This window comes from Apteryx rowi, unplaced genomic scaffold (genome assembly GCF_003343035.1).
Source record: "Apteryx rowi isolate R43461 unplaced genomic scaffold, aptRow1 scaffold_307, whole genome shotgun sequence".
NCBI classification, from domain to species: Eukaryota; Metazoa; Chordata; class Aves; order Apterygiformes; family Apterygidae; genus Apteryx; species Apteryx rowi.
The window spans coordinates 1,091,654-1,110,742 of NW_020449497.1; the positions used below are offsets into that span (position 1 = coordinate 1,091,654).

Consider the following 19,089-nt stretch of genomic DNA (forward strand, 5'->3'; position numbering starts at 1 on the left):
CATATGCAAAAGGAAAAAAAGTGACAGTGTTTTACGCTGAAATGAGCTGAAATGATGGTTCATCTGCCTAACACGATGGYAGTGGAGCTGCCTTGTGTTAGCAGCCTAGTAACACTTTGTTTAATGAAAAAAATTCCCCCCAAATCAGTGCAGCACTGAATGGCATGACCTTGCCATTATGCACTTGCATTGACTGGGAAGCCAGCTGTAAAATGTCACATGGGATGTGCCTGTAGAGAGATTTCCCCTACCAATTAAGTTTCCTCTTTTTCGTGACAGACTGTCCTTTTCCTCCACAGGAGTGTGTGCATCCCAGGCAGGCGTGTTTGGATGAGGATATTAAACCCCTTAATGTCTCTACCCTGTATTGCTACTCTGTGAAGTCTGGGAGGGCTGCCTCAGAGAGGAGGGTAAGACTGAGAACCTGTTCTCATAAGCCATGTGCTGATTGCAGTGAAGAATACTTGGGCAGATTTTCTTTGTCTTTGTCTTCTGTCTTCCAGAAATGGTCTCAAAATGGAAGCCTTGCTGGTTAGTCCAGGACATGTGACTCTGATCCCAAATCAGTTCACCTCTGTTGATAAGTTAAGTTCTCAGTTTGTTTCAAAGGGCTTTGCCCTGCTACTTTAATGTGCTGAAAATCTTAAATGTAAGGAAATATATTCTCCTTTAAAATTGTAAATTTTAAGCATCCATTACCTGCTGAATTGTAAAACACTTGATCGTAACTTTAATTTGCTTGAGGAAATGCCAGTATCTCTTAAACAGGGCTTGTATTTGTTCACAGGAAAACATGAATTCCTGCAGGAGAATCTGTAAATACTCTTATCTGCACCGCAGAGACTTTACTCCACTTCAGACTGGGTAGAGGCTTTCCAAGAAGGTGTTGAATACGCAGTAGTAACAGCTATAACAGTCTGAGGAAGTAAGCAAAGCGCAGTTTGTATCACATATAAGTTGGTGGTTTTTTGTTTTGTTTCGTTTTTTTTAAGACGGACTGATACAAAGCAGGGAAAAAGAAATGCATGCTGTAAGGCAGATGCCTTTCTTCAGGATCTAATTACCTAATTAGGCAGTTTGAGAGAAAAGGGTGGTCAAAGTCAGTCCTCTTTAGTGTAAAGGTTTCTCCTGCAGTCTTTGCAGCTAATATACGCGATGCACTTGCCTTTGAGACAACTCCTTAGTCATTACCTGGTTTTACTACGACAGGTTGAATGGGCCTTTTGGTTGAGGAAGAAATGAGGAAAGGCTGGATTTAGTCACACTGACCTAAATGAATACGCTGAGCAAATGGGGCTGGCTACACTTGGTCCTAGGAGATGGGAAGGCAGAGGGAAGGGGCCAAAGAAAAGTAGTGTTCTGAACAGCAAAATAAGTGAAGTCTGGTTTCCAAAGGCATTCTCCCATGTGCATTTTCTAATGTCTAGTAAGGGCTTAGCTTAAACATTCTCCAGTGAGGTCACTAATAAGGTTTCTCTCTTTTCCCCGACTGTCTGTTTTTACCAAGCTTAGTGTCTACGAGACTTCAGCTCATAGATACTTGGTCAACTTCGCTTGAAACCAGCCAGTGGATTAACAAACCTATTATGAGGTGACGGAGGCCTGGCAGGCACATGCAGCAGTCCCTYGAACCTGGGCAGCAAAAGCTGCAATGACAAAACTGCAGAGAGCAGGGTAAACAGCTCTCCTGCTTGGTGTAGATTTTATTATTGCAAGGAAAAGCTGTTTCCTAGATTTTGTTTTGAAATGTTTTGAAAAATGAAGTATGAGGCCCCTGGGGGTTGAGAAGTCTAACTGAATAAGCAGACACTTAATACTTGGGTTGAAAGAGGGATTAAATTTTAGAGTTAGCAGTAAAGTGGATCTATAGGGAACTGGGTCYTGTGGATAAATTTACTCTGATGGCTGATCTGGTTTGCACTGTTTGGAGATCTGGGGTCTAGTCTTCCAAGTTGCCCTGAGCAAATAGTTTCATCTGTCTTTGCTGTGACTTCCCTTTTTTATTTCTAAGATTGCAATGCTTTGGGGAAGAAAGTTTCTGAGTCTTTTGTGTTGCACCTGTGYGTGCTGGGCCTCCTCGGATGGACGAGCTGTCACACAGTAATAATTGCTCCAGAGTTTGCAGTCTGATGGTGATCTGCAGTGTTAGTTGATGACTGCCAAGAATGCCTCTTCAAGGGGCAGCTCTGTGCTGTGTTGCCTTTGATGCTGAAGCTAGTTCAGGAAGTTCTGTCCCCCCATCCCTGTTGTCACTTCTGTTTTAGTTCATCCAAAATAACTGTTTGCATGTAAGCCAGAGCTTTCACATGACATGGGTTTAAGATATTCTCCCTCCCCTTTTTTCAAAGTTACTTTTAATTTTGATTTTCTTGGTGGTACAATTTAGCATGTCCCGCAAGGAAGATAGAGCATACCTAGGAAAGGTGGAAATTCTTTGAGGAGGGAAGGTGGTAGTTCTTTCAGCTGGCTTTGCCTTTGCAGCTAATGCACCATGCAGATAAAGCCATTAGTTAAAGAGAATAGAAAGGTGTTAATGTGACATATGTTTCCTGCATAGATAACACTTCAGAAGCCAGCCTGTATCCCCATGTCTCCTGAGCACGGTTTGTGTCTGCCAGCAATACCGACTGGATCTGCTGAAAAACTGAGAGCTGGGAGTCCTCAGCATGCAGAGCACCTGGGCAGCGTCCCTGCGAGAGCCGTCAGAGCGGCCTTGTTCCCTGCAGAGCACGCAGGGCCCCAGGGCCAGCTGTGGCTGACTGATGGCTGGCAAGGAGCACGCGGTGAGAGACCTGTTAGGTCCCTAGGCTGGAGCCATCTAGGACTCCAAGTGTCTGTGAGTAAGAGAGCCTTAAGATCAGTGTGGTGTTTTAGAGGAAGGTGGGGGTTCAACTGTCATTTTTGAAGTGGGATATGCCGAGACAAATCTGTGAGCTGCTGCGTTTTCACCCACCACTTGGCAATGTGSTAAGTGAGGGAGCCTCAGCATCTCCTGCAGGAGATGGCTCCTGTCCCAGGCGGGCAGGAGACACCAGCTCCTGGGGTGCCGGTCATCTCTGTCCTGCAGCTGCCGGAGGAGCAGAGACAATGATTGCCACTCACTGTTAGAGCAGGCCAGGTGAATCCCAGCTCACATCTTTAGCAGTCTGCTAAATTCATCACCTTAAAATGCTGAACCATTTGCATAAGTTGCTTGCCTGATTAGTGGGACAGAGCTGTAATGATTCCTCATGCCCACTGCTGGAAGATCCCCAGAGCTGGACTAAATGTAAGAAGTTGAATTGGTCTGGAGATATCCAGGTACCTAAGCCCCCTAGGCTGCAGAAAATTTTTCTGAATCAGTTTCTTTTACCGTCTAAGTTAATGTCAGTGAAGCTGGAGTAAATGTTTTTAAGAGAAGTGGAAGGGCAATGACAGATTCAGTGCTCTTTGTCCAACATTTATTGTTACTGTTTTGAAATACGCCCCTTGCACTGCAGGACTGGTTTAAATGCAGAGCTGTAAAAACTTCCTGTGAAGAATCAGTATATGGCATCAATGATTCCCTAAATCCGGGGAGCCTTGGAACATTTCCATTACAACCTTGCAGAAAAGCAGGGGAGGACTCATGCAGTGATTATGTCACTAATTATAATGCACCATAAGTGCACTTTAATGTACTGTCTAATGTAACCTCCAAAGTTACCTCCTGCAGTACTGCTAGTGGGGTGGACTATTTTGACCAGTCAGCTTTCACAGATACTTCAGTCTGGCTACCTGGTCTGCTTTTAACCTGGCCCAGTATTAGCCTAGCTATACGTATTTTTCACAAATATCAGCTGCCTTTTGCTCTGTGTTTCTTTACTGTTTTGACCATGGACTTGGCCAAAGTGTAATCTAATCTTGCATAATTTACAGATATGCATAATTTTAATCTCAGCCTATGGAAAAACATACAATTCCTTAAAAGGTTTTAAATTGTCTGGCTACTTTAGAGCGTGTTCTGAAAAAAGGCCTCACTTCGGAAATGCTTAAGCCCCTAGGTGCTCTCCCTCCCGTGTCTCTCCCCGGGGTGCAGAGCTGCCTGCCGGGCTGAGGCTCCAGGCGCATCTTGTCCGCGCAGCTGGCAGCGGCGTGGGCTGGGGCGGCAGCGCAGCGGGTGGTCAATCTCTGCTGAGAGCTCTCCAGTTTCGAGACCACCAGCCTGGCCCTGCTGGGCTTTTGTTTCCAGCCACGTGCTCCACGGGTTCCCTGAGCACAGGGAAAAGGAGCATGAAGGGTGAGGAGAGGAGCAGAAGGAAAAATGCAGGTGGTATTGGCTGGGTTTCACCAGACAAGCTCCCCTCCTGCACCTCTCACACGAGCTCAGAAAAGAACATGAGCCACTTAAATAATTGATCCACCACAGAGTAGCTACCTAGTGCTAGGCATAGAGAAAAGGAGAGAGAGATAAAAATAACAGAACAAAGCAAAACAAAAACCCAGTCTACAGTTGCAAAGAGACATTAGGGAAAAATGCAGAGGTCAATGTGAACCGTATTTACCTTAGTTTTATGGGTTTGGTATTTGTCTGACAAAGTCAAACTCTCTGACAAGCCCATTTATCTCTTTAATTCACGTCTGACTGGAGGAGATGAGCAATGGACACAGCCACCTATGAACCTGATGTATTGGCTAGCTGTCATCAGCCTTTACTGCCACAACTGTATTTCTTTCCACTCGGCGTGCGGAAAGGGGGGAAGGTTTTGCAGTGAGTGGTGCTCTCCAAGAACGCTGGCTCCACAATAGGCCTGTCATGCTGCTAGAATAGACTGCACCATATTTGCAAAATATTGTTAATCAAGAGACACAGTTCAAGGCTTTTGACTGGCACATCCAGTTAAGTGGTAGCAAACACATGTTGTAAAACTACTGTGCTGAGGCCACCTTCCTAATGAATGCAAAGTGGGAGCAATCAATCAGAGACTCAAGAGCAGTCAGCGCTCAGCTCTCTGCATCTGCAAACGCAAATTGAATGAACAATAATGAATGTTATCTAATTAGTCCACACAGCTGCAATGTTACAGCCCCATATAGGACATACCTTGTTAAATTTCATGGTATGTATAATAGAGTGTCTAAGTTAAAATGATTAAGATTCACCATGTGCATGCTTAGTACAATAGAGATAGGTAGATTCTTAGTAATAAATATATTATCCTCAGCAGATGGCCTCTGGATTAACTAATGCAAGGATTGCTTTACCAGTAAGTCAGTTAAAGTGCAAATTAGCCAGAGGTAGTACAATTGCTTAGTGTGTAAGTGCTTTTGCCCAAGATCATCAATAGGCTGGAAACTGGGATCTTGACTTTCCCACGAGGAGCAAATTCTCAGTATGTTTACTCACGTAGCCAGTTCTCCAGGAATTATTTGGTTTGCTGGGTCTTGGGGGAGGATGGGGAAAGACAGCCGTCTTGTTCTGTGTTGTTGCATGGAGCTGTCAACTGTATGTCTTTCAAATTCTGTTTCATTGGTAGCCAGAGTTTTTAAGCTGGCTCCCAGCACAGCTGGAGCTGTGCATGGGGAAATTGGTATAGAGCAACACTGACGTTGCCTCTAGTTGTCCGAATGAATGTGGTGCGACCTTCCTCTGGTCAGACAGGGTGTATGGGGTGGTGGGGATCATCTGGTTCACAGCTTTTGTTACTGTCTGTCAGGCAGAGGAATGGGCATCCTGCTTCCTTGGAGAACAGGCGAGTGCAGTTGTTATTACTGTGGTGTCTGGAAGGCACGGCATCAAGGACCAGTTGAATTGGGTGCTGCATGTGAAAGCAGCCTGTTCCACAGTCACAGCCAGCCCTCTCTGATGCAGGAGCTGTATATTTGTATTAGTGCTGTGCCTGAATCGATATGTCCGGGTGCTTAAAGTGGCTAGTGGGAGCGGTGAGAGCACATTAACTGCGCTAGCACAGAGTCCAGGGCTGGCTGGTGGGTGAGGCTTCCCGGGAGAGCACAACAGGCTCACTCTGCCTGTATTCAGAGGATTTAAGCGTGGCATACTGCCCAACCACTTGTGCACATGCACTCTGGCCCTGCTAGGTTTCCTGGTTGCATTAGGAAGAGGTCTTTGTGCCAGTTTGGAAGGAAGAAAACTGTTTTCCACACTGGGAGTATGGTGACAGGTCCTCAAGAATATGGCAATATAGCAAGTCCCAAGTCAAAGAGCAAATCTGGCTGGGTGTTTCAGTGGGTCACACACTGAAGGTGAACCCCTTAGGCGACACTGTTGCAGAGGGAAGAGAAACTGTCATTTTGGGAAGCATTAACAAGAATCATACGCAAGTCACAGGAGGTAATTACTGTGTTTTACTTGGCAGTAGCCAGACCTCAGCTGGAGTGCTATATCCTGTTTTGGCCATCACTTTTCAAGAATTGGAAAGAGTTCAGAGAAGAGAGCAACAAGAAAGGTAACTGATTAAGAAGAAAGGCTGAAAGAAATGAGCTTGTTTAGTCTGGAAAAGAGGCGTGAGAAGATATGTGGTATCAGCTTTCCAGTACCTAAAACATAGCTATAGAAAGAATCAACCAAATTCCCAGTTAGTGGAAAAACAGGCCTTAATCTTAACTCTGTGAACCGTGGAACTATGTCCTTTGCAAATAAGTCTCAGAAGAAAGAAGCATGCCACCCCAAAATTGGGGGTGGGAATTCTGCAATGTGTTCAGGCTCATGCTGTCCCTAAACACACTCCTTGGCGATAGTGTCCGTCTCCTGATGTGATCATGCAGAAGCTTTTGTTTTGCGCTATCCAGTAATGTTGGTGTTTTGAAGCATTTGGTAGGAAGTGACACTGGAAATCAAATGATAAATGATTTAGGGATGACCCTTGAAAACTCATTCTCTCAAGCAGTCTTTGAGTGGGGTGCACGCTCTGATAGTCAGCAGGGCCTAGGAGCCTCCTCAGAACAGAACAAGGACAATTTTTGGAGTCGCTTAAGTGACTTAGTCCTGATTGCATTCGTATGTGACCTGTGTACTTGAAATGGTCCAAGAATCTCTCACCTTTAGGATCCTAAGAAGAATCCCATGGAGAAAAGTAAGTTCCAGGGAACAATTCAGCCTCTCTCCACTGACTGTATCACAACCTGAATATTCCTGCCACGGGCACCTAAGCTGGATTGTTGGAATACCTGCCTCAGGGTATTCTCACATAACATAATGCAGCAATATGTAGAGGTACCCAGACTTGCTCTTACTGGCCTAATATGTCCATGGGCTGCAATGCAAGAGACCATTTGGGTGCTGGTAGCAGTATATTTTCATTGCTAAGGTGCTGGAATTGAAAACCGATTCCAAGCATTTGCCTGGCTTTGACTTTACCTGCATGGAGACTAGAAACAAAGAGGTCTGCCACCTTTCCTTCCTCCTCGTCCCCTCCCGCCTATGCCGGAATGAACCGAATGGGGGGAAAAAAAAGAAAAAAAGAGAGGGAGAAGACCTGGGGTCAGATTTATTCCTGAGACAGTTTTATTTAAATCAGTGTCAGGAATCTGGCCAAAGGAATGTTTCAGGCAATTCTGGTGTCTTCATCACCTTCAAGCTCAACAATATCTTCTTTTCCAGCAAAATCTGTGGTGAAACTGCAGGGGACAGTATTTAAATATTGATGTTTTAGCCAGCTTCTGCTTTTAATACATTTTAAATTATGCACATATTTATTGGACTCATAGGTTCATCATCAATTTAGTCTCTTCCAGCTACACAGTAGGGTGTTTAGTTGTTCCATATTGATTTCTGTCTCAACCTTTGAGTTCTTGTGCCTGGATGCATCTTAGTGCTTTGGCAGCGTAAACAAATCCACAGGCCTTTATTTGAGCACCGCTGGTTAGTAGCCATAAATGTGTAATGAACAACTCAGTATACTTGGAATTAGAACTTCTTAGCAATCATTAGTTTCATCCCTTGCCGTTTTAATAAACCTCTTGGTAGCAGGCCAGAGTCAATTACATTTGTGTTTGGAAAATTATAAAACAAGGAGAAAAACAGTGTGTTGTGCACAAAAAAGTGAAAATTGTAACTGGCCTAAGACAGGGACACTTGTGGTACTAATCTGTTGTCTATTGGAAGGTATTTAGTATTGGAGATAATATTAATGAAATCTATATTTATTTTATATGTATATTGATTCTTCCATCTCATGCTTACTCAGTATCTCTGTGCATGTGTTGAATAACAGCATATATGGATCTCTATGTAGGTTTATAGAAGAGGTGTACATGGTATAAAGGAAATGCATATGTGAAGTCTTAGATTAGAAGAACTTTGCTGGGGAGGAAGATACTGTCCAAGAACTAGAGACCGACCGGATCAATAACTAAGATTCCTAGGAACTTCTGTAAAATAATCTGGAATTATCATAGCAGACAAAAAAATATCAGCTCTCAGTGAGATAATGCTAGCTAGAGAACTAGAGTCTTGCTTCGTGAACAGCTGTCATGGATTCAACATCCACTTTCATTTTAAATTGGGAATAAAGGGTTTCCCCCCGCCAAAAAAAAAAGCTTGAGAAATTTAAGATAGCCTGGCCAATGATCCACTGAAATCCTTAAAACTGAGGATGACTGTTGTGATATAATATGTAATTACTTATAATCGTTTGAGAGTGATAGAGAGCCGTAGACGCTTGCCATTAAAGCACAAGTCTGGGAGTCTGAAGAGCTGGCTTTTCATTTTCAGCTCCGACCCTCTCTTCTGCAGCCTTGGACGGATCATGGAGTGTCCCCAGGTGTTGGTTCTTTGCCTCTAAGTCAGGAAGTTTCTGCTCAGCTCAGAGAAACTGTGTAAAGTTTTAATTTGTTCCAAAGTAAAATTCATCCTTGTCTGTTAGCATGAGCGCAAGGCCTGTGCACAGCCCAGTACAGCACCTGGGAAGGGAGCTGCGTGACTTTCAAGTAAGTGCTCTTTCTATTTGTGCTGCAATAGTCTCGTGCAGTGTACTAGCTGCTGTGCAAGGAGAGGGATTTCACTCCATGTGAAGAGTTTACCCTCCAAAAATGAGGAAAGTGTTGTCATCCTTTATRTAAAGCAGGGACACTCCTATGTAGCCTGTTTTTTCTTTAGATTCGGTGAAAGAGCCCTGTATCATTCAGTGGGACTTTTGCAAACTGCAGTGAGAAGAGAAGGTGTATTTGCACTAAGTACAAGTATTGCGTGGACTCTTCCTACAAGAAAATCATTAATAAAAGATCCATTTACTCTTCTCCAGGCAGTTCTTATGCCATCATGCACAAGATATATTTCTGGAGCGAGGTGATAAGTTTGTAAGATGCAACATCAGTTTTACAGTAGAGCCGCTGGCATTAGTGAGAGGAGAATGGTAACATAAACCATAAAAATAACAGATGGAAGGCAGATATAATAAAATGGAAGCACAGTCAAATTATAAAGCCATTCAAACTGTTCATGCAGATAAAACAAGGAAACAAAAACACATCTGAAATGACAAGGACTGGGTGTCTGTTGGGGAAGAAGTGTTTGATTTTGTTGTTGTTACTGTTGTTTGCAGAATGGAGCCATTAAAGGACCTGAAGGATAGGCAGTGATTCGTGTTGCAGATGAAACTTTTGCTGTGACACCATCATTTATCGGTGAGGATCATTTTCTGTGTAGAGGTTTAAAGATGGTGTTTTTTTCTCAACCCACACTGCAAATGTTAATGTTCATCTTCTGCCAAGGCAGTTACTTTATTACAATACTAAAAGACCATCTAAATAATTTAAGAAAACATGAAGTGAAAAAACAGCCATCAAAAACCTGAAGGGTAGCTGAATATGAGAGCAGAGACATAGAATCATGCTGGGATCCTTCTGGAGCATTCCTGGTTTTTTTTACAGGATATAACTGCTAGGGACAAAGCCAGAATAGGTGCCAGGCTAAGGAGCAGTAATGCCACTGGGGTGGAATCTGCTCAGCTGGTGCAGGCTCCTGGTGAAAGCCAGAAATGTCCCACTGAAGAGTTGTCCATGTTCCTGGATGCTTCTACAAATCCATTGTGCTACTAGACAGGCACTGTAATTTCAGGAGTGGGATTGTGGGATGCTTTCTAATGGTAACCATGAATTCTCACATATAAAACTAAACTGGGACACACTGAGCAACTAGCTGCAGTCCAGACGCCAAAGGGAGATACAGGCCCTTACATCCAGGTGGGATTTACCCCCATCATTCACTGGCAGCATTAGACATACAAGAAAGGGCCTGAACTTGCCTGTGAAAGATCCCGTAGCTTCTCTGATGCATTGGCTGCTATTGCTCACCTGAGGCACCTGCTGTTTCTCAAAGGCCAGGGCTTGTGGACTCTAGCGAAACACCTTTATAGAAACATTTGGTCTGTCTGGAAGTATGATGGTTTCATATACAGTAAAACCCTGGATCTGTGGAGATGGGTAGTTTCAGGACAGAGACTTGCAGGCGGGTGAGATTATGTAGCAATCCTTGCAGGGCTGTAGGTCTGGTGGAGTGGTTGTTGTTGCCATGCTCCTATAACAGAGCTAATAAATCTGGCTGATAATCCTGCTGCTGGGGTCAGTGTACTGAGCTGACCTTGCTGGCCTTTGTGCGTTGCTCACAGCACACATCGTGCCACTGTGCTTTCAAGAGTGACAATAATTGATCCCGTAAACCCTTGTGGTTAAACACCCCCGCTGTGCAGGAGCCCGCTGACCCTCGCTTGAGGGCTTCACTGGCAGGGGAGCTCACGGCCCTCAGTTCATCCTGAACATTGCCCTTGGGACGAAGGATGCGGGAGTCTGTGAGCACCCCTGAGTGTCTGGTAAGACGATTTTAAAGGACCCAAACATAAGACTAGGTACGTTGAAGCATTCAAAATCGTCTAGCCCAGTACCCTCTCTCCAGCAGTAACTGGGATAGAGAGGCTCAATAATGGGACAAATCCCAAGTGATCCATGCCTGCAAATAAGCCTCGCAGTTTCTGGTAATTAGCAGATTAGAGACTTCCTGAGCCAGAAGTTGCATTGGGACCATGGGGCTTAAAAGCCACAGATAGGCTTCTTCTCTCTGAATTAATTGAATCCCTTTTTGAACCCATTTATCCTTCTGACTGTCATGCATACCACAATTTAATTACACACCGCCTGATAATTTAACTGGGTCCCCCTTTCCTATTGTGCTGAGAATAAAGAACAATCATTCATAGTCTCTCACCTTCTTCACACCATTTATCCAAAATCTCATTGCCATTTTCTAAAGTATCTGATGCTTATTAATGCCTCAGTTTAAGACTTTTGACTGAGAGTCTGTTTACTTTTTCTTCATGGTTTTATTACTGCATATAAAAGGGTAAGAAAGAGATCTGAGTATATTCTAAAAACTCAAGCTAGAAGGAAAACAAAGACCCTCAAATGAATTTCTAGTTTGAAATCTTACAATTTTTAAGCTAATCCCACATTTTTGGCAGAAGGGAGGGGATTGTTTCATGGAAATACTGCATATTTAGCAGAAGATCAACCAGAGCTAGTGAAGACAAAACAGTATGTGGGCTCTGTGGAACTCTGGTGTGATAACATGCTGATGAGGCCTGGAAATTGTTCTGATTTCCTTGTGTTTAAAAAGTTTGCAATGTTGTTATAGGAGACCTCTTCGCATGATAGAAGTGGTATTATGCACTATTATATATATTACAGTTCATCCATATTTGTGGAGTGTGTCTAATAGTTCATGAGAATATCCTAGTAGTGGGAGCTCAGGAATACGTTGTGCTGTATTTGAAGGACCAAAGCCATTTGCTGTTCACTACAAATGTCTTCCTCTGTTCAGCTTCCAGCCCTTTATGCTCACTAAACATACTTCTAGGAGATGAGTTATCCCTAATTATTTTCTCCTGTCAAGGTCTGACCTTAGTCATTGTACACCCTGATCTTCAACAGTATGCAGTAGAGAGTGATAACGTTAATAAAAAATAACAGCTTACAGTGACAGCCCTTTGCAAACAATATTGCRACAACAAAGAGACAGGGATGAAAAAATCCTCAGGGTGAAGGTTCCAATTCTACTGAGTCCATGCAAATGGATGATAAATATTTTAAAAGTGATTTGATATATACTGTGATCAGTAGTGGGGGGAAAAAAGCAAATAGCACACAATTTGGCATCTTGATTTATTCTTAGATATCATTCGAAAACCCTTGAGCTGTATAATTGAGTCTCTTTGTTCTCAAAGATGGGCATTATTACCCTGAATTTCATAATTCTTCTCAATATAGAACTCACTTCAGGATCACAGCATTTGGAATATTGCACTGAAACATTTGGATCATCACAGTGAAGCTAGATGTTATAGCTAACGATTATGTTTTACTCTGCAATGGGTGCAATTAGAGCTACAGCTTCAAAGTAAAATGTAGGAAAATATGACTACTGGGGGGGCAAAGAGGAGGAGAGAAAAAGTATTGACTAGAAGCTGATTCTGCATATATGAGAAGAGAAAGGTTCATGGCTAGTTCATCAGGATGAAACCTGGAGTGTACCAGATGGGTGGGTCTGTCTGTGTGTCTCAGGCATTTTTAATACACAGTTTACTATAGTATGTATGGTAGGTGTCAGAGCTTCTACTGGAAGCCCTCGCAGGGAAAAGCAAGTATCATTGGAAACACAGTGACGATTACGATCTGAGATATTTATGACTCTTGCTCAAACAGATGTAGTGCCACATCCCTTACTGACTTTGCTTCATTGACTTTGACCTTCCTCTTACAGTATTGATAGGGGTCTTGCACTTCTGTTTGATGGAGGTGAAGGGTTGGGCTTTCCATTTTGCAGATTTTAGGGGTTGAGAATCTGCTTGGGGTCATGTGAGGCTGGTTATGATGTTTTCTCATTCTCTCCCTGCTTTGCTTGCGGTTTGAAATCTTTTTAATTTTGTTTGTTTTTTCAGAGGGAGAGCAAAGGACTAAACCATCTGCTCATGATCTCTTATTGATTTTATGCAGCGATGTTCTTATTTATACATCAGGTCAGAATTAGGCTTTTTCTACTAAGGTTTATGATGATGCACAAAATATGCAGTCAATTTTATGAATCCTTGTCTTCTAGAGCAAATGAGTGATTTAAGTTTTCAGTGATCTCATTGTAGCTATGGTTTTCTGCATTTCACTCTGGAAAATCTATGCAAGAGAAACCATTGGCCTCTTTGTAATGTCTGGGGGTTTCGTTTTCTTTTGGTTTTTGGCTGGGATTACTAAGGATAATACTTTATCAGAAATCCATAGTTTTCTGTGATTCTTAAAACATTTCAGTGTATTTTACATTTAAATAGAAATGAGGCCTCCTTGAAACAAATTTATTCCACTTAGCTTTGTATGCTGATGATTAAAGAACATGGTTCAATTTTTTTCTCTCATTCTGAGCAATGTCTCATTAGACTTGCTTTTTATTGCTTTTCATATCCATCATGATTTGTGTCAGCAGAATGGTTATATAGATGGACAGCTTATCAGCTTTAAGTGAAGAAACGGAACACAAGAATGGCTGCTAAGAAAAGGGAAAGGTAATTAAAGCTGGGTGCTGGAATATAAATGAAGCTTGACATTTTCACTTTGTAAATCCAAATTAACCCCCGTCTTAATGTTATAGGATGCAAGGGAGGATACTGCACCTCTGCATGCTTCTCTCCAGCCTCCACTGGTGCTGTGTTTGTCCTGACATAGCCTGGCACAGCAAGGCGATGCATGGCTTGACATGAGTTGCTCTTGTGGGGTGATCTGGTAGAGAKATGGATAAAGGCTGCAGAACTTTTGCACCTATATCCTGAGGCGCAGTAATTGAATGACGTTGTGAATGGGTGCCAGCAAGAACTGTGTGTAGAGAGGGAGCGGGCGGCAGAGGATGCAGGTGTTTTCTGCGGATCGGGAGGCCTGAGTTTGAACCTCTCGGCCTTCACAGAGCACGCACAGCCCACCTCGCTGTAAAGGGGCAGGAGCTATCAGAGTGGGGATCCCAGCTGCTCGGTGCAGGATCATTCCCATCGCTCCTCGAGAGCTGCAGGCACTGTCCTGCCATAGCCATGCCCAGGCCCAGGTGCAGCTCAGAGGGGTCATCTCTGGGGAGCGCCACGTCTCTGGGGCACACGGGGCTCTGCTCTGGCCCCTCATGATGGCATACCTGTCCCTCCTCAGACTGGGTCTTTCCAGCTCATCAAACCCATCAGCTCAGACATCACCTTTTAGTATTGCAGCAGTAGCAACAGGCAGCAGACTGGGAGGGAGGTTTCATTTTGTTTGGCACCTTGGCTACATGTAGGGAACTGGCTGTCTCTACATCCAACCTGAGCTGCCGTTAACCCATCGTGAAAGCTCTTCTTCAGCAAGGAATTAAAACAATTGTTTTTTCAATGCACTTTGCTGTCCGTCTGAACTATCTCATCCTAAGGTGATATAGCTGCAAAGTAGTTAGACTTAGTTATTTGACTTATAAAGTGGTAGTGGGAGCAAGGGCCAGGGAGGACAGATTAAAGTGAATTGGGAATCTTTAAGTGAAGAGAAAAGAGGACTAAAGGGAGACATGATAACTCTTTACAAATACTTAGAGGCACATAATAAAGAGGACAGGGACCAATTATTCTCATTAGTCAATGAGAACTGAACAAGAAGTAATGGGTTTACCCTGCAGAAGGGAAAATGTAGATTATGATGGAAAAGTTCTAAGAATAACACCACAGAATGAGCTGCCAAGGGAAGCTATTGATCCTGCTTCCCCAGAGACTGCACAAGCTAGTTTTTCAGAGGTATTTCAGTCCTTAGAGAGTTGTCAAGTGTCCATTCATGTTTGATGCCAAACTTGTACAGCAACCAGTGCAAGACAGTGGTCTGTCTTTTGCACTTCTAAATTGCTGAATATTTTGAAAACCTGTCTGGTCCTGAATGTTAAGTGCTCCCTCTTCTTTTCCTAGTGCTGGTACAAAGAAGCTTAAGAAAGTTTTGTCTAAATGTGTGAAAGCTGCTCTGGCCGAACTTCTTAACATGCTGTAAGCCAGAGGCAGCTGATCCTCCTTTGGAGATGTATGTTTTAAAGACCTTCAGGGAGAAAGGGTCATATCATGGATCCTCTTTAGCAGCTGTAAAGTTTGAGCTGGAAAAATTACGAAGTTTACCTGRGGCATCCAGCTGCATCGAGTGGGAAGGGAACTCCGGTCTCCTAGGATCATGGGTCAGTAGATTTATGTTAGTGTGTGAGGGTTGTCTCTATGAGAAAGAGTTACAGACTTCTCCCTTTAAAGCCATATTATGGATCCCAATGAAGCAGTGCTAACATAAGCCTTAAGTAGTACGGAGCCCTGCTACTGGGCCATTGCAAGGTTGAAAATGCCCTTAACACCTGTGAAAAGTAACTGGTAGAACCACTTTATTGTCTGATAACTGAGCAATTAACTTGTGTCACCACTGTATAGTTTTTCTTTTGCCATGATATGAAGCTTTTAAGAAGAAAATTAAACCTGCCAAGCATCATTACATGATAAGCCTACCAAGCAAGCAGCTATTCAGATTTCAGTGGCCATGACTGGAGAACCTGGTAGAGTTCAGACAACTGAAAAATGTGTCTGGCCAGACTCCAGATAATTTACCAGTACATTAGAGATAATTTTTTGCTGGCTTCATGTGTACCTGGTGATTCCTATTCAACTATGCAAATGTTTCCCGTTCTTGTATACACCCTCATTATTTGCAGGTGACACACTTGGTACCAAGGTACAGTCTGTTGCTCCCTCTACAAATCAAGAGAGTCCTTATGCCGATACACAAATCTTTCCCAACTCCAAGTGAGTGATGCTGCTCTCTTAGGAATTTGCTGATGGGTATATTGCTACCAGTATCACTTTAACAGTGTTAGGAGGGATAAGACAGTGCTGGCTGGCTCCTCTCTGGCCTTTTTCTTCCTTTCTTTTGGAAATATATGATTCATAGTATTACAATGGCAGAGTGGTCCTTCTGGTTCATAGGGACAACTCACCTTTGCCTGTTCTTGTCCTGAGCTGTGGGCAGACGGCAGAGATCTCATGAGTCTCTTGTAGCCCAAGAGAAACACGAGATTGGCTGCCGTTGGACAACTGCAAMTCCCTGGGCAGCAGGCGCTGATGTCCTTGCTTGCTGCTCTGTCTGCCAGCGGCAGCACAAGTGGCACCGTCTGTGCCTGGGATGGCACTGCTGATCTCGCTCCTTTGACTGGCGCCAGGATGCAGTTCAGTGCTTTTACCTGGTGTAACAGTTGGTTTGTTTTTTTTTTAAGAAGTACTTTTTAGTCTAAAATGCACCTTTTCCTTAAAAAACATTTTGGCTAAAGATGGCCATGTTTTTTCCCATRAGAACTTACATGTCTCTTTTGAAAAATGTAAAGAGCTGGAGAAAATATAGTGGAGAGTTACTGACTGATATTAGAATGTTTCTGCTTCCTGGAAACTGGTATGTAAGAGTGAGAAGTTATACCTTTTTATTTTTAAATCAAAATTAATGATTTCTTTATAAAAATTGCAGAAAATAAAACCCGGAACACTTTGAAATGAAAGCTGCATTTATTTTTTCACAAAAAGGGTTCACTCTTTAAATGGTAGGGTTAATCAATGACGCTTCCGACCATATGCTTCTCATTGAAATGGAAGTGAAAATGAGAATGACTTTGGGGAAGTCTGAGTAGGAATCATGTGGAGTGTATTTGCAGTTGGTGAGCTGGGCACGAGCATCACTCAGGAAATTAAAAGGAGGATGGTATTTTGAGGTGATAAAACATTAAAATATAAAACTTGCATTTGAGTCAGATCCAGCCTTAATTTTTACCTTTTTAAGCTGTAGCATATGAAAAGTTTGATTCTGTGCCAGTAACAAGTGAAGTCTTTGGGCCACGGCAAAAGGGAGAGGGGAGAGCGAAGCAGGTTGATGGGGCTGGAGATGGGCTTCTCAGCATGTCCTGACGAGGGAGGTGAAAAATGCTGAAACAGCCCAGGTCAAAGGACAGAAGATCAGAAGATGACCATGCAGTTGAAATAAAAAGGCAGGTGAGCCTACCTACAYAGCACATTAATTGAGGCAATGTTGTTGTAGGCCACTGAGCAAGAAGCAGTGGCAGTGAAATGGCCCACGCCTCTTTGACAGTGAATTTGGCGTGGTAGGATCCTGACTAACGCTTACCAATGTTTTTCTCATAGCGACAACCCTCCAGAGAAAAAGCAAGATTTGGAAAAGAAGATTTGACATGAAATCCGTGACGCTGTGCTGTACCAATGGCTTTGTGGGACCTTTTAGGATGAGAAATATCCCGCACCTGGCTGCAATGGCGAGAGGGCTCCCAGTTGCAGCACTGCGGCTGGGGAACGGGGTCACCGTTGTGCTGGATTTTGGCCCAATAACTGCTCGTTCTCTACAGGCAGTTAGGCTGCTTCAGTGCGCAGGTCTGGCTGCCTCAAGGGCTGCTGGACAGAGCCGGGCGCCGGGATCCAGCAGTGCCGCTCTTCTCCCACCTGCTCCAGGCGGGACATCAGCTCTGCAGCTGTCTGCAGAGCTGGAGCCTCTGTGGTGCATAACTGCAGCCACCTGAGCGCAACGTTATGCGCAGGAAGACTGGCCACAGTTTTCCTCTTATCTGAAGCCTCAGTTATTCTTTGGTAAAGTTAAACTAACTTTTTGCTTAGTTTTTTTTTTTTTTTTTTAATTATTTAATTACACATGTAACTGCTGGAAATACATGTAAAGAAATTAAAAAGCCCCTGTCCTAGAGTCATGCTGTAAAGGCAGGAATAAGTAAAATGTCATTCATGCAATATAATAAAAAAATCCTCAAGTGGTTGTTTTGTGTTGAATTTCTGTTCCCTCTGTGTGTGTATGTATGTGCATATAGGGTTCAGTGATAAGAAACAGTATCTACCCTCTTTATACATGTACTACAGGATGCATCCTACCCTCCCACATGCAATAGCCAAATCTCACCTCTCTGAGGCACGAATTATGTAGTCCCAGGTATACAATGCAGGAGAATTAATGCAATTTAAGGTACCACTGTGCAGAGATGCCTGCATTTCCCTTCCCCATTGCGTTTGGGTTCCCTGCCCCATGCACATGGTCCCTCTTAGGCCTTTTGAGATGCTTTGACAGATTCAAAGAAATCCTCCCTACCATGGCACCATCCATTGCTTGCTTATTTTAATTCATTCAGCTCCAAAGCAAAACAATTCCCTTTGTGGGCTATTATTTTATTGCTGGATTTTTCTCATTCTCTTTTGTGGCCACTGTTGGAGGTACAGATTTCATTGCATACATTCAGTGGAAAGAGATGATAAAAACTAAATGGGAAAGGCAGGAAAACGCCATTTAAGAACTAAATGCAAAGTTATGAAACTTCTGTCTGCTTGAGATTTTTTTTTTTTATATGCAGTTTTTGGCATTTACAAATCCTTTGTGAAAAGGTCATCCTGTACTTGGAATCTTATTAATACTGAAGAATGGCCCAGAAAATGTCATGTCTTTTTACCATGATATTTACACAGAAAAGTATGACTAAGCATATGAATTTTTTCAAACAGGCTGGCATTAACACAGCCTGAAATCAAGCCTGAAACCACAGGGCTCTGTTCTTGTGCCCGGGGCCTCCCAGGGTGGCTTTCTGCACGGCAGCTGCAATGCTGGAGGCGGGGGCCGTGCCCTGATGTCCAGCCGTCAGGTGTCTGCGCTGCCCTGTCCCATGGCGCGGAGCAGGTGCTGGTGCGACTGTGCCAGCGCGGGGCTGGGGCTGCTCCGCGACGTCTTCGGAGCGCTGCTGCAGCCCCAGTGCCCGTTTGGGAGTCAAAGGCACAGAAAGGATCTGTTTGCCTGGTGCGGGGCGGGCGTTGTGCCAGCGCAGCCGGGGGCCGAGCAGGTCCAGCTGGCGCTGTGGCTCAGGGCTGGGCATGGCTCCGGCTGGCTGAGCCAGCAGGATGGTGATCCCGCACAGCCAGAGCGGCACAGCCGGTGCCACCTGGTCGCAGGGCACTTAGTGGTTGTCTCGGGCCCGGCCAGTCCCACGTTTGGCCCCTGGCAGCAGCAAGGGAGGTGGTGACGGGTGTCCCAGGGACATGGACGGACGGACGGACGGAC

General features: G+C 43.9%; 1 long non-coding RNA gene across 9 annotated transcripts in view; it reads left to right on the forward strand.

The window, feature by feature from the left end:
• Positions 1 to 13,709, forward strand: part of LOC112968218 — a 34,825-nt gene extending 21,116 nt beyond the window's left edge. For 2 of the 9 annotated variants that reach the window (XR_003254300.1, XR_003254299.1), the window contains 10 exons: positions 300 to 410; positions 504 to 925; positions 1,508 to 1,674; positions 2,558 to 2,836; positions 6,336 to 6,425; positions 8,693 to 8,907; positions 9,522 to 9,603; positions 12,909 to 12,986; positions 13,442 to 13,520; positions 13,607 to 13,709. This is a non-coding gene — a long non-coding RNA (uncharacterized LOC112968218). Of the gene's footprint in view, positions 1 to 299; positions 411 to 503; positions 926 to 1,507; positions 1,675 to 2,557; positions 2,837 to 6,335; positions 6,426 to 8,692; positions 8,908 to 9,521; positions 9,604 to 12,908; positions 12,987 to 13,438; positions 13,521 to 13,606 lie in introns of all 9 variants that reach the window. The other 7 variants (XR_003254306.1, XR_003254305.1, XR_003254304.1 and 4 more) reach the window with 7 other exon arrangements.
• The last annotated feature ends 5,380 nt before the right edge of the window (positions 13,710 to 19,089 follow it).